At 35.5% G+C, this 13,339-nt stretch overlaps 1 pseudogene; it reads right to left on the bottom strand.

Annotated features, from left to right (window-relative positions):
- Positions 1–360: 360 nt before the first annotated feature.
- LOC140640666 (developmental pluripotency-associated protein 4 pseudogene) lies at positions 361–1,201 on the bottom strand (annotated as a pseudogene).
- Positions 1,202–13,339: the final 12,138 nt, after the last annotated feature.

Below are 13,339 nucleotides of genomic sequence, written 5' to 3'. Positions count from 1 at the left end.
TAGTAGTCTCTGGAGGAATTAGAATTGCAGAGAAATCCAGCATGGAAGCACACCTGTACTTTCCACTCCACCCCCATCCCCCACCCCAAACCCTATGCCAGGCGAGGCTCAGGTTCCCACTTTAAAAGAAATTAAGGTCACTTTTATTTCAGAAGGGTAAAGGTTTGGTAGTACGAATGACTTTTTCTTCTTATTAAGTAGAATGAATGGTAATTTTTGAAATGCTCTTCCAATTTTAAACCTAAGAGCCCCTGCATCTCAACCCATGAAGCCACAGTCCCCAGTGGAGGCTGGAGGGTAACATTTGCAATGCACTAGCCTGTATCCCTGTAAGCAGGAAGCATGGAGGGTGTGAGCAGCCTACAGTCCAGCCATCAGTGTCACCACGGAGTTGATTGTAGTTCTCTTTGTACCATTGATTATAATCACAGCTGTGTCCCTTTCCCTCCAATTGAAAGCTCGTTGAAGGCTTTTCATTAAGACCTTATTCCTGCGAATACATTTGGGGCACAGCTTATTGTCCTCCAGCTGTGGGGGTGGAAAGTTACAAGCGGGGAGCAAGAAGATGGTGCATACTCTCCCCCGCTTTTCAGGCACCCAGGCTTGTCCTGCATGAAATTGCAGGTGAACCCAGCCTTCTGTGTCTGTAGGCATACTTCTCCCATGGACCACACACCACTTGACACCGTGGGCCTTCTGTGGCTATGCCACTGTCTCCATCTTCCCAGCCCTGGCTGCAATTCTGGATCAGGAGGCAAACACGGCATCTGGGGCCAAAGTTGTTACAATAGTATTGACCCCCTCCAGGAGAGCATCAGACCCTCAGGGGGGGTAGCCACTTCAGAAGGGTAGGTTCCATCAGAAGGTATCTTTGTTCCAGCACTTTCCAGAGACATTTCCCCCTTGTCCATCATCAATCTTCTTTGTGTTTGTGTGAGAATCTTGGCGTCCTCTGCGGTGACAGGAATGTTCTTCTGATCTGGGTAAGCATATTCGCAGATTCGCTTATATACTCTAATTTCTGGCCTTTGGTGCTCAGCTTGAGTTCTTGGCACCAGGCCCGCAGGATGTCTCAGTGAAGCAAGTTGGGTGGTGGCAGTTTCGAATGTAATGGAGGAACTGGGATTTTCTTCTGAATACTTACTCTTGTACTCTTGCCTTGTGCTGTCTTTTCCAAACAGGAAGCTTTACCTTCTTTCATAGATCGTTTCCATTTGGTCCCACTTGCTGAGGTTCCTGGTAACTTTGGTTCACCAGAAACCTGCTGTTTCTCTTTGGTTTCTTCTGATACAGGTTAGGATTGGCCAGCCAGATAGTCTTTTCCCCATTTCGTGGAGTTCTTTTTGCCTTTGCATCCTCCATATCCAAGGTTGACAAAAAGTCTCAGTTTCTTTGAGTTTTAAGACTTCTTTGCAAATCATGCTGAAATATGATATGAAAAAAACTACATATCTTCACTGACCTTGATGTGTCTAGATTGACATTTTCGATTTTCACTTATTTTTCAGATTAAATAAGCCTTACCAATCAGAATCAGCTAAGTATATTTTACATATGTCAAGATATATTTTAAAGAAAGGACTAACTATGTACTTTACACTTTTTATGACTTGGTAATAAAAGCCCAAATCCTTGCTATTTACTTACTAATCCTCAATTCTGTAACCAAATTAAATGCAGATCTTTATCATTTAGGCCACTCAAAATATATTCTTGGCAACATTAGCTGTAATTCTGCTACTGCTATAGTACAGAGATTAAAAGTTAGAAATGCTTCTCCTCAAGATTCTTACCCTCTGACATGAGGAACAGAGATTAGCTAATCAATTATAGTAGGAAAATAAATGCTATAATGCAAGTATTCACAACAGGCTCTGGGAATAAATAACAGAGAAAAAAACATGAAGATCAAGGAAGTTTAGAGGCTCTGAAATATATTGCTGGAGTTAAAGGATTCATAAACAATAGGCAAGAAGTATTTGAGGACAAAAAGAACAGTATATAATCAAATTATGTAGGCATGAGATAGTATGCACCATTCATTGAATTGTAAATTGTACATTAGGGTTTTAGTGGCCCTTCATGAGTGAAAAACATTAGTTGGAGAGGTATACAAGGCTCAAGTCTTAAATAGGTGCATACTATATTAAGGACTTTTATATGTACACTATATATAATGGAGAGTTTTTGAAAAATTTTGAATAGATACATTAAAATTATGAAATTTGTATTTAGACATATTTATTGCAAACAATTTTGGTTTCAACTCTGATACATAAACACCTTGAATGTTTTCCCTGCCATCCTTCAAACAAACAAAATGGACAAACTATAAATTAATGATTTTCATGTACTTATCAGAGATTTGAGGTTGCAGTACAAAGTGCAGCTTAAAAACTAGAGAGAAAGAGGGCATTTGAGTGATTCAGTGGTTGAGGATCTGCCTTTGACTCAGGGTATAATCCCTAAATCCTGGTATAGAGTCCTGCATCAGGCTCCCCCCAGGGAGCCTGCTTCTCCCTCTGCCTATGTCTCTGCCTCTCTCTCTGTCTCTCTCATAAATAAATAAATAAAATCTTAAAAAAAAAAAAAAAACTGGAGAAAGAGCCATTGTCCAAAAATTTAGATGGTGATTTTGATAATTTCTGGAGGCTTAATTTGTGTTAGAATAAACAAGGGACTTCTTAGTGATAAAGCCCTACTCTTCAAAAGAAAAGTTTTACCAGAGCTGCATTCTCCTATGTGGGAGAGAAATTCCTCAACCCCAGCTATTTCTGGGCTTCCTGTCTCACCTAAGAGGGTGAGATACTTGAGATACTTGAGAAGTCACAGCCCTGGGACAAATGACCATTAAGAGACTATAATTTAAACAGAAGAATACAGTATGCTCCCCCACTACCAACACACATTACCACATCAACAGGAATCCAGGATAGTAATTGGTTTATAGATGAAAGAGCTGTGAGATTGAGACTCCATTTAATTTTAAGTGTTAGTGATCTATGTATACCAACTAAAGGTATATATCATTAGTGTAGATAAAGAGCAATTATACTTTATCAACAAGAAACTCACTTTATGTATAAAGACACAGAGAAGTTAAAAGTAAAGGGATAGAATAAATACATAGAACAAACTGATGGTTGCCAGAGGTAAGAATGGGGGATTCGACAAAATGGGTGAAGAAGAATGGGAGGTGCAGTTATGGAATAAATAATTCATGAGAATAAAAGACACAGCATAAGAAATATACTCAATGGCCTTGTAATAGAACTGTGTGGTGACGGATGGGAGCTATAGCATAGCATAGCTTAATCTGTAGACTTGATCAGTAGGTTGTACACCTGAAACTAATGTATCATTGTGTGTCAACTAGACTTTAATTAAAAAAAAAAAATGGATCCCTGGGTGGCGCAGCGGTTTGGCGCCTGTCTTTGGCCCAGGGCACGATCCTGGAGACCCGGGATCGAATCCCACGTCGGGCTCCCGGTGCATGGAGCCTGCTTCTCCATCTGCCTGTCTCTGCCTCTCTCTCTCTCTCTCTGTGACTATCATAAATAAATAAAAATAAAAATAAAAAACTAACAACAAAGTAAAAAGATAGAGAATGTGATACCTTTCATATGCTAACACTACAGAAGAGGGTGGGTGTATTTATATTAATTTCAGACTATACAGACTTTAGAATAAGGAAACTTATCACGAATTAAGAGGAGCATTACATCATGATAAAGGGGTCAATTCTCCAAGGATACATAACAATCCTTAGCATGCATTCACTTAAAACAGTAAGGATATGTAAGGATAAAAGGAATAGAATTAAAACCAGAAAATAGCCAGATCTATAATTATAGTTAGAAACTTCAAAACTCATCTTTAGGTAACTGATATAGGTTAAGCAGGCAGAAAATTGATGATATAGTTGACTTAGCCAGTACTATAACTCAATCTGATTGACATATATAGAATATTTCATGAAATAACAGCAGAATGCACAGTTTTCCTGTGGTTCATATTGATTCTTTAAATGTGGTCCCAACTCCTTTCAATCTCAGCTCAATGTGAGGAGAGTCTCCTGTTAGATATACCCAGACACACATTTGCTGGGCCATGGGTTTTCATTCTTGTCCTTACCTGGAGAAGCCATAAAAACCAAAGTTAAAATTACCTTTATTAGCAAAATTTTTAGGTCAATAGTCATTTCCTGCTTACCTTAACTTTCTGGGTTCCTGCAATCACTTCAGATTTGTCTTGGCATTTCCTTATTATCTTGTCAGTTATCCAATATTTTTTAACATTCTTATAATACTTTAACCAACACTTTAAGTTATTTTCACAGGAAGATTGGCCCAATGTGCAGAAAGCAATGGAATTAAAAAGAGGAAACAAAAATGAAAATCAATGAAATAAAAAACTGGTTCGTTAAAAAATCAATAAAACTGACAAATCTTTAGCCAAGCTAACACAGGAGGAAAAAAAAAAAAAGAGGATACAAATTAACAATAACAAGAATGAAACTGTGGTCATCACTATTGATCCCATGGACATTAATGGGATAGTGCAAGAATACTATGAATAAACTGTATCCTACAAATTTGAAAACTTAGATGGAATGGAACAATTCCTTAAAATATGTATCTCTGTGGAAAAAATATAGATGATATATAAGAGTTTTGAGACTAAACTAGGAGAAAAAAAATGTGGATATTTTTGCTCAATCTAGGTGAGAGATAAGATCTGATAAGGCATTTGCTGAAGGATAAGTAGAAATTAAGCAAAAGAAAGGATTGAGGAAGTTTTGAAGAAGGAATCATTTATTCCAATGACTTTATACTTCAGCAGTTCTCATTTGCTCACTCCCTTGATTATACCCATTGACTCCAAAATCTCAATTTTAAGCAAATGTCTCTGACTACCAACTCCTATTTTCCCAGCTAATTTTCTCATAAATTGACTTTTACAATTTTTTGATTTCCTAATCTAGACTTAAATCTCTAGCTAGGAAGAAACTTTTAGTAACATTTGTTCCAGGGTTTGATACCCATTTTGTCATTCATACAGTCAATATGTTTTTTCTTAATGTCCATTTAAAATTATTGCTGGCATCCATGAGCAATTCCATTTCTACCAAGGGGCATCTGTGCACTGCTTTCATTGTTCTAATTCTACATGCAAGTGAGAATATACTACAAACCTTCATTGTGTTATATATCTTAGCCTAATATAAATACACTAATCCCTCATATTTTTGAAAGATTAGTAAACAAGTGGCATATTGAAAATTATTTGTCTCATGTATTTCATTGCTTATTTTTTTATAAGCAAAAAATTAAGAGAAGCTGATCAGTAGTCATAACAATTCATTCGAGTAAGTTTTATCTCTGGTTATTAAAATAAATAAAAATAGAGGATACAAAGGAAGACTTTCTTTCATAAATTATTTTCAACTCCAAACCAGGTATTAGCATTTTTTAAAAAGATGCCTTTATGATAAATTAAAAATATATAATTCAATACTAATTTCAAGTTAATATTCAAATCCCTTGGAGGTAATTAATTTCAGAAATAAATAAGTAGGAAATACTATTATATTGTCACATAAAAAATATTATTTGAAAAAAGTACTGAGATGAAGTGGCCCACTAAATTGTAATTCAGTACTAACTATTTGATTTGTACCAATATTTTCCTTACACATCCCTCATGGCATCCCACTCTATCCTCAACATAAAAGGATTAGAATAGAAATGTTTTTTTTTATACTATACCTCCTATTTTGTAGTCTTAGATTATGATCTCTGCATAAGTGGAAAATTATCTATTAAAAACATGATGAGAACAGATAAAATGAATTTAAGAAGGATATTGAACAATTGACCTCCCTTTCATGAATGTTTTGAGAACTCTTTTTTTTGTTTATTTTTGTTTTGTTTTGTTTTGTTTTGTTTTGAGAACTCTTAAAAAAAAAATAAGCTCTGATTTTTATACTAGTTGTATTTCTGAGGGTTCCCTCCAGGTGATTTAGTGCACAAATAAAAGTATCCAAAGGGTTTTTCCCACTTTCCCAATTTTATGCTAATAGAAAAAATAAAATTAATACATTAAAATGGTAAATAGACCTTCAAATCTTTTAAAGCAACATGCTTTTGTAAAATAGGAATCTAACTTTCTCTGTCATACATCTTGGCTGGATTTGGGGGCATATACCTTTATTCATGCAATAATATTTTAATATTAATATTTTACTAGACAAAGTAATATAATTATCTTGTTTTATGTGTATACTTTAATATTAAACATTTAGGGAAAATTCTGTTAGGTTTTTATATTTCTTAATTGATAAACTTCAACTCTTTATATCAAGAATAGATTTGTTGAAGTCTAATTCAGAATTTTTTTTTACTGTGTTTATCATATTTCACTTCAAGCAGCTTTATATACAAATTTGTGAATCTACCGATACTTTCATCCACTACAGTAATCCTTTGGCAATTCAAGATTTAATGTGTATAATCTGATTCATTCTGAAGAAATATGACTTGCTCCTACATAGCAATCTTACAATTTACAATTCAAATACTATTCTAATATTCTAGTATTGGTTAATATAATCAAATAGACGACATTTGTGTCATCATGGTATTCACAAATGTGGGTATTATCATTTTGTGCTGTATCTCTCTCAAATGTCAAAATGTACTATTTATCCAAATGCCTGCTGGGTGGTTTGCTGTCACCTTAAAATGAAAAAATGCACTTGTCTCATTCCAAATCTGTTATCTTTTATGATCTTGTTTATTGTTAATAGCAACATAAATTTCCTAAATTGCAGTTTTATTCATTCTTCTCCCTCACACTGTATTAAATCAGTCACTAAGTCCTATAGAAGCCTGCTTCAAAGTATCATAACAATTGCCTCTTCCTGAGATTTCCTGTGACTTGATTTTCTTATCCCAAGTCTTACTTGTATTGTTAACTAAAAATCTCTTCCTAGATGTACTGTTTCTCCAACCACAGTGGAATTTACTGTATCCTGAACTATATTCAAAACTGACCATAAAATGAAAAAGGGGCCATGTGCCAGGGAAAGTGATAGAGTCTAGAAGTTGAAAAAGACACACATCTGGTTTCTCTTAGAACCTCCAAAAGAGAACACAGCCCTTCCAACACCTTGAATTTTGCCCCATGAGACCTCTGTCAGATTCCTTACCTATAGAATTGTGTGATAACAAATTTGTATTGTCAAGGTATCCGATTTCATAAAATGTTATTTAAAGATGTTAAGGGTATGACACACAAATCTCCTCAATCAAACCAGAAAACATCTCAGAAACTTAAAAAGCATTGTCCTTCAGTTATCTTAGCAAAAGGCAAAAAATGTTGATTAACTTATCTAGGAAAGATTTGTTAAGGAGCTTCTGGTCTAATTAGTGAACACTATGACATACACAGGAGATCCAAAAGACTTGAGAATTTTATACCAGCAGAGACATTGCCAGCTTGGATCGAAAGAGAAAGATAAATCTCAGATCCTGAAAATTTTACAGACAGCAAACGGGCTGATAAAAATACTCAGCGGCAAACGTGCTTCCTTTTAGGAAAAAGGAATGATAACTTTTTTGCAATTGTAGAACTGAAACCCCATTTCCTGCCTGTCATTTGAGGTCCAATTCCAGCTTGCAGAAGCCACCTGTGTTCCTTAGCTATGGCCTCTTTTCAACTTCAAAGCCAACAATTTATGGGTGAGTCGTTTTCACCTGTAGAACGTCTCCCTTTCCTTCTTTTGTCTTCTCTCTCTCACTCAGGAAAATTTCTTCACTTTTGAAACTTGTGTTACTAGATGAGGCTCACTTGGATAATCTAGGATAATCTCCCATCTCAGGATTTATATCCTTAATCACATCTACAAAGTTCATTTTCTCCATGTAAGGTATCATATTCACAGGTTCCAAAAATTAGGGTGTAGGCATCTTTGGAGGGGCATTATTATTCCTACATAGTCTACTCTTGGGTCCCCAAACATTCGTGTCTAACCTAAATGCAAAATATAGCCACCCTATTCCCAGGTGTCTAAAAAATCTCAATCCATTAGAAGATAAACTCAAAGTCCAAAATCACATCCAAATATCTAACACGAAAGTACCAGTTCTCGTTATCTAAATCTTATAGATGAGATATTGGTGAGACTATGGGTGTAATCCACATTGGTGCACAAAACCTTTCCATTTGTAAACATGTGAAACTTAAAAACAAGTTCTGTGTTCCCTGAATACAATGATGGGGCAGGCCTACTATAACATTTGCAGATATTCCGGTTCTAACGGGGAGAATATTAGAAGGAAAAAGGAGTCATTACTCCTAAGCAATTTTGAAATCCTGACAGGCAAACACCATTAGTTTTCAAGGCTTAAGAATCATACTGTTTGTTTCCTTGTTCTGCCCTTTCAGCTAATAGCTCTGCTCTACTTTCGGAGCTTTGTCCTCAGAGTTATCATTGTTCTGCCAACAATCTGAATGAGCGAGGAAACAGGATGCCTTAGAATCTGTAGGGAAAAAAAATGTAGCCTTCTCAGCACCTTGGTTTTAACCTTTTATCAAACTTCTGATCTAATACATTTTTGTTGTTTTAAGGCACAAAGTTAGTAGCAAAATGGTACCTTAGCAATAGAAAAACTATTACACTGACAATATCAGATAATTCCAATACAACCTTGTACAATTTTTTAATTTCTATTTCAGTAGCACACCATTAAGATTCTTCATAACTTTCCAGGATGATAGATATTGTATGTTGTGTTCAATTTGTAATGATGCATAACAGGTTACTACAAATTTAGTGGTTTAAAAAATAACCATTTTTGGTCATTTCTGTAGAACAGAAGTTTGAGAGAGATGGGATTGGCTTCCCTATTAAGGATTTTCGGGGCTGAAGTCAGATGTTGGCTGGATATTGACAACTGGAGGCTTGATTAAAGAATAATCTGTTTCCAGGCTTGTTCAGATTGTTAGCAGAATTCAGTTCCTTGCAGTTTATAAGTCTGAGGTCCTTATCTTTTTGCAGAATATCAGCCAGTTGTTGCTCTCTGATGCTAGAATTCACCCATCCTTCACTAACATAGGGCCTTCTCCATGTTCAAATCCAGAAATGGAGTTCTTTTTCATTGAGTCTCTCTCACTTAGTCTCTTCCACTAGAAAGAGCCCTACTACTTTTTAAGGTCTCAACTGATTAGTGTAGGCCCACTGAGGAAATCGCTCTAGTTTTAAGTCACTTAAATTGGGAACTTATTTTTATCTCAAATTCCTTCATAGAAACAGCTAGATTAATGTGTTTCTGAATGACTGAAACAAGATATATGTACTACAGGGGACAGGAATCTTGGGATTATTTTAGAATTCTGTGTATCCTCAGAAAAATCTAGAAAGGTAAATTTTCAAAAATGTTTTAGTTTCTCTCATAGTAATTGCTCTTCTGTTTAAGTTTCAGATTTCCAGAGATGAGCCTATAACAGGGGTTCTTTATGTTTGTTGCAAGGGTCTCAAGTATCATCCATATAAAATTATGTAAAATTTTCATATTTATGATAAAAGTGAATATCCATTCACTATATTGCACATAAAATTTTGAGTATATGCTGACAAGTTATAAGTTCTAAATGTCATTTGCACTTAACAAATGAGAAACACTTAGGCTCTGCCGATTTAAATGGCAGAAGAATCAGGCAAAAATAGCTCTGTGATGGATATAAGTGATAGATATAGATGCACAATTATTGGTCTCTAAAATCTCATTTCTCCTGAAGACGAGTGACTCTGAACAATTTAATAAAAATTTAGGTTGATAACGTTTTGTTCTTGCTCTGCCCTCCATGCAGATAAAGGTGTGTAACCACAAGAATAAACAACCAGAGAGTCCGTGTGTTTGTCAGAGGCTCTTTGGTCTTCTAACAGATATTGCAGGCAGCAATAATGATGTCAGCATTTTGACCTGGCACAGGAGACAATTTTCATCCACATGTGTTAGCCTGACAGAACCTGGCTATCTGGAAGAAGATTTTCCTCATGAAAGCAGTTTTAAAATGGCTCCACATAATATGCAGACCCTGAAAAAAATTCCTCTGGGCTAAATAGTGTTTTAATCTGTTGACAGCATTTTAATTTTCTCTTTCTGAAGAACCTCTAAAGGAGGCCCTGTGGAGAGAGAAAGCAGGTCAAGAGGAAATTAAAAGTGAAGATCTTGCTTTCTCACAACTAGGATAAATCTGTTAATTAAGCCAACCCAGTAAAATGTAGGCAATTTTTAATTTACAAACTGCTGAAAGCTTGCTATCAAATAAATTGATTAGCAGTACTCATAATCAAAAGCTCTGGATTAGTAGTTAATTTGTGGAATCAATTAATAGGAGCATTTATCAAATAGTATTGCCTCCAGAGAATAACAAATTCATGCCCTGTGTTCCTGGAGATAAGAAACCCTGGACTCTGGGATGTGCAATGATTCCTGAGGATACAACTCTTATGTGAGTTTGTTCTTTCCTTGATTTCTTTTTTAAAGAAATGTGTTTTTGAATATACACATTTAAATTTTTCTTTTTATAAGCATAATAATGGATGATGTGCAAAGTTATTTATAGCTAGAATATTTTTCATATTAATTTAAAAGTATTCTGTTGGACTGTTTGTCCTGGATATTTATAACTAGTTCATTGATGGCTGGATAAATATTCTTCCAAATTAATAAAATTATAAGTGGCTCAAACCTCAATTATCTGCGGTTAATTTGCAAATGAAATAGATTCTTCGAATTTAGGATTTGGGTTTTCCCAAGGCTTATTTTTTCTGAACATAAAAGTTTTATCCAAATAGTTAAACTATGTAATGTACTATCCTAGTTTTTAGGACTTTCAAAATAAATATTGGGTATGTTAATGAAGGGCTGCTTTTTGATATATTTATTAAAGGAATTTCCTTAAGGCAAACTATTTCATATTTCATTCCATCTAGTACATATACTTAAAAAGATTTTTTGAAGATATTTTGTAAATCAGTAATTTCCTTAAATCAGATTATCATGCCAACTAAGTCCACATTGTGACAATTGATTATACATTAAGAGAGAAGATAGAGCCCTATTACCAGATCTATTAGGAAAATATATTTAAATTAATAATTAATCTTTATTTTTAAAGTTTCAGAATTAATTTGTTTAATTTATACTCTTTTCTAAAATGAAAATATATCACATCAGTATATTTTTCATTATTAAGTTTTTTTCTACAAAGATAGAAGCAGTGCATGGTAGAAGGATCGGTTATACATTATTATTCTTGGGCTAACATTTTAAAAACATTTTTTAGTGTATTATGAAGCAACTTAAGCAATATATTTCTGTCTAAAGCCAACTTTCATTACAAATATAATTTCATAGTATCATGTCGGAAAGTTCTCATCACAATTCTAGTTTTTTTTATTGTGTACATAAATATCCAGCAGGATTGCAAAAGTGTGATTGTTTGATAAGAAAGAAGTCTTCCAAAAACTTGACTCTTTAGTCATATTAGAAACTGGCAGAGGGACAGGAAAGTATCTTTCCAAATGAGGCACTTTGAGACTGAAAAACAAAGTAATCCCCCTGCATACCATTTAGGCAGACTTTTATTCAGGGTAATTTACTGATGGGATTGAGCAGAAAACAAGCCAAGTGCTACACAGCTATTCTCCACCCAATCTCAACCTTAATTCATAGCTTTATAGAGTGAGGGGCTTTGTGGTGAGGTCTAAGGCTAGTTATCTAAGGTGGCTCCATCTGTGCACCAGAGGATCTCTGCTGGTTATCTAAAGTGGAACCTTCTGTGTGCCACTGTAGGAAAGATCAGAATAATCCTTTCTGCATTTTGTCAGGGTTGACATTAGCCTCCATGAGGCCTTGAACACTAGCCCCAAGGGAGGTTGTTGCATAGGCATGAACAAAATGGAGAGGCAAAGATGGAATCAGTGTTGTCAGGAGTCCTACAAGTCATCAAGTCATCAGGTCATTCTGCCTAAACAATCTTTGGTTTCATATTCAAACATGATGATGGTTCAAAATGACCAATAAGAAAGTTGGAACAGTAGGACTCGATTACCCAGGGTCAGGATCTGCTAATTTTTAGAGAAAGTTATATTAACAGAGACCTCTCTATTCTATTTCCACATGTTATATAGATCATATGAACTTTCTTAATTTAAATGAAAATATTTATTAAAAATTGAGTATTGATTTTTACTCCCAACTAAGCTAGAGACACAGGGACTGACTTTACTCTCCTACCTGAAACAAATGAACAAACCTGCAAAATATATAAAAGAGTATAGTTTTTTTTAAGATTTATTTATTTATTTATTCATGATAGAGAGAGAGAGAGAGGCAGAGACACAGGCAGAGGGAGAAGCAGGCTCCATGCCAGGAGCCCAACGCAGTACTCTATTCCAGGACTCCAGGATCGCGCCCTGGGCCAAAGGCAGGCGCCAAACCACTGAGCCACCCAGGGATCCCCAAGAGTATAGTTTTTAAGCCTATGCACATCAGGGAATTAAAGATAGTGATACTTAAGAGACAGGAAGCATGAAGTGAACCCTATGATTACACTAGTTTACTGCCTAAAGAAAATTTCCAACTGGGACAAAGACAGGGGAACCTAAGAAGAGATATGAGTTGACCAGCTAATGCTGAGTGTGCCGAGAACCCAAAAAGGCTAGAGTTCAGGGGATCCCTGGGTGGCTGGTTTGGCCCAGGCGCGATCCTGGAGTCCTGGATCGAGTCCCCTGTCAGGGTCCCGGCATGGAGCCTGCTTCTCCCTCTGCCTGTGTCTCTGCCTCTCTCTCACTCTCTATGTCTATCATGAATAAAAAAGAAAGAAAGAAAGAAAGAAAATAAAAGAAAGAAAGAAAAAGGCTAGAGTTCACAGCGTAGAGTAATAAAGACTAAGCTGCACAGATAGAATCTGCAGAGGGGCCTCCTAGAGACTTTAGCTGAGTACTAATACATATATGGATTTGAAGAAACTACCACCCAAGGAAAGAACCACTTATAATCATTTAAAAGAAAAGGCTGCAGAGCTTACATGGAGCCAGAAATAATACCACTTCACACAAGTCAAATTGGAAAGGCTTACAAAGCATTGGGTAGAGTATTCAGAAGGGTTGTGCCTTAGTAATAAGGAAAATTAGTACTCAACTACATGCTGTTCTTATTTCACCTCACAATACTTAAAAACAAGACCGGAAAGGGCCAAACCATTTTCAAGTAAATTAACTTGCATGCTAGAATAAAGTTTAGGTGTATTTATTAGAGTAAAAATA

Source organism: Canis lupus, chromosome 9 (assembly GCF_048164855.1).
Source record: "Canis lupus baileyi chromosome 9, mCanLup2.hap1, whole genome shotgun sequence".
In the NCBI taxonomy this organism is placed as follows: Eukaryota; Metazoa; Chordata; class Mammalia; order Carnivora; family Canidae; genus Canis; species Canis lupus.
Note: the sequence above shows the minus strand (reverse complement) of the source record. Positions and strands in the feature narration are given on the sequence as shown.